A 3,022-nucleotide genomic window follows, 5' to 3' on the forward strand; every position below is an offset into this window, starting at 1 on the left:
GTTTATGTCCTTAAGTTGGACATTTGGAAAGCTCCTTGTTATGGTGGCTTGTGCTTGAATTCATCTTGGAACTTCCACCAATGCTTGGTTTTCCATTGTGCTCCAAAATTTCCACTGAGTTGCAACAAGTCTTGATGGAGTCCTTCACAAGCTAAGGGTTCCCAAAATTGATTCTCATATATACCCGGATCCCAAATCTTGTTTCTACACCCATCTTCAAGTTGATCATCACAATTCCAATTGGGTGAAAAGTGATCCGAATTCTCAAGTAGACACCAAAGCATCTTCCTAGACTCTTTTAGTTGAGAACTATACCAACCATTGTACTTAGACTTTAAGTTTCCAACCATAAGGAACCTTGATTAGCATTTCCACCCACTAATAAATTCTCTTTTGCTCTTAACTCCACAAAGAGCTCTAAGTTGCCCATCCGTCTCAATCAAACCATATTCAAGTAGGAAAGTAAAGATTAGAGATAAGAATTTTACCCACTTGAATGTTATGTTGGATGGTGACTTAGGAAGGGGAACCTCCCCACACTTAGACAATGCGAGGTCTATTCCCTTGTGCTCTTTCTTGAATACCTCCACCTCTCGGTAAGTTTCTTCAACTTCAACCTCTTCCTCTTGACAAAGTTCTTCATATTCAACCATTTCTTCACCAACTTCTTCTAGCCCTTTCCCACTCTTCATGTTACAACATGGAGGTAATGTAGAAATTATCTCAACATTCACCTCAATATCAATAGGAGAAGGTTCCTCAAATACCAAAGGATCATGTGTTGGTGTGGGATCATCTTTAAGAGGAAGGTTTGTCGCTTGCTCACCTTCTTCCAATTCTTCATCACTCATTATATGCTTAAGAGGTTGCGCACCCTCCTCAACACCAAATTCAAGCTCATTGGAAGAAGGTTCAACAACTTCCACAAAATCATCAACAATGTCACTTAGTGTGGAAGTGCTCTCAAGTTTGAAATCCACCTCTTGTTCAACTTCCTCTAACTCTTCAACCACTTCTTCTTCTTCAACAATCTCTTCCTCCTCCACTTGTTGCAAGACATACCCCATCTCCTTGTCCTCATGTTGAGATTCTAAAATCTTCTTCATGCTCCTTTCATCGGTTAAATTCTCACATTCATCCGTGGAGATGCTTTGCTTGTTGCATGAGTCCCATGAGTCCAAGTTGGCTTTAATTTTTGTAAGGTTAGCCTCAATAGCTTCATGATTCTTTTGGGCTTCCTCTTGCTCCTTTTGACGGATTATTGCTTGAAGTCGGTCCATTGCTTCATTGAGACGATCCATTGACTCTTGGATGGATGGGTATGGGTGATCTTCCATGGAGGGTCGTAGTGGAGAGGGAAATTCATTATGTGGTTGAAAGTTATCATACATGGGAGGTGATTCATCTATGTGATAGTATGGAGGTGGTGGTTCTTGAGGGTATTGGTGGTGGAATTGGGGTGGTTCTTCATATGGTTCATATGGTTCACAAGGTGGTTGGTATGGTGGATATGGGTTATGGTCATATGGAGGTGTTTGGTGGAAGGGGGCTTGTGAGTAAGGTGGTTCAAAGTCATGTTGAGGGAGGGGTTCATAGGCATGTGGTGGTGGTTGTTGACAATTACAATAAGGGTTACCACATCCATTAGGTTGATATGCATTAGGATGAGAGTTATACCCATAAGAATTCGGAGGTTGTTGTTACCAAGAAGGTTGATTAATCCTTTGAGGCTCCTCCCATCTTTGATTGCTCCATCCTTGATGCACATCCTCATTGTAGTTCCCATTCCCTACAACATAATTTGAACCAAACTCATAGCCAAAGTGGTGAGAATTCATAATAGCAAGAGAAAATAAAAACAAAACTAGTAAGAACTAATAAAAACTAACTCTTAAAATAAGCAAAAACTAGCAAAGAAGCATATTAACATATATACAATAGCCAACAACATAACACCATTGCAACTCCCCGGCAACGGCGCCATTAATTTGATAGCAAGGATTTATACCGGTTCGGAATTTCACAAAATAATTCCGTTGTTAGTATAGTCCAAACCAATAGTCAATCCTCAAATCAAATTAAATTTGAGTTATCACAATTAACAAATCCCAAATGAAAATTAACCGGAGTATTTAGACTTCGGGTCGTCTCACAAGGAATTGCAATGAAGTGGTCAATTATTGGCTATGAAGTGGGGTAAGGGGTTTTGGTTTATAAGAGGGGCAATAAAATAAATGACAAGAAAAGTGAAGAGAGCAATTAAAGAAAGCAATTAATAAAGAGAGACATTCATGGCAAAGATTGAGATCATAGGCTTTCTATCCTAGTCATACAATGATCAATTCATCTTATTTAGTCAACTCCAACACAAAGGGAGAATGTCAAACAAGACTAATTAATCATGTCACAAATATAAATAAGAATTTATCTTATTACGTCATCCCCGAAGATAGAGGAAGGTATCATGTTATCCTCATACTCAGAGAAAGTCTAACAAGACTAGCTAATCTCAATCCAAAAGTCCTAATCAACTTACTAATTACATTAGCAAAAGATTAGCGTCAATAGAAACAATATTAGCTAACAACTCTAGATCACCAACATGAGTTGGGTTTTTATGACTCAAGATTGCCTAATTACTCTTTCCAAGCCAAGAATGCTCAAAATCTACTCTAACATCCTTCTAAGCATTTTATCAAACACTTGGAAGGCATATAATGAAAGCATAGTAAAATTGTAAGAAATATAAATCTACCAACTACTAATTGCAAGAAAAGTAAATCACAACTCAAATCAACATCAAAAGAACATCAACATCAAATTTCATTAAAAGTAAACCAAATCCATCATGAGTCCATGAGCATAAAAGAGAGCATAAAAGGAAAATTAACACTACAAATCATGAGAGTGAAAGAGTAGAAGCAAGAATTCATAAAGAAAACAAGATGAAATCATAAAATTGGACCTAGATCTAGAAGAATTAACCTAACCTAATTCTAGAGAGAAGATGGAGCTTCTCTCT

This window comes from Arachis hypogaea, chromosome 14, assembly GCF_003086295.3.
Source record: "Arachis hypogaea cultivar Tifrunner chromosome 14, arahy.Tifrunner.gnm2.J5K5, whole genome shotgun sequence".
Classification (NCBI taxonomy): Eukaryota; Viridiplantae; Streptophyta; class Magnoliopsida; order Fabales; family Fabaceae; genus Arachis; species Arachis hypogaea.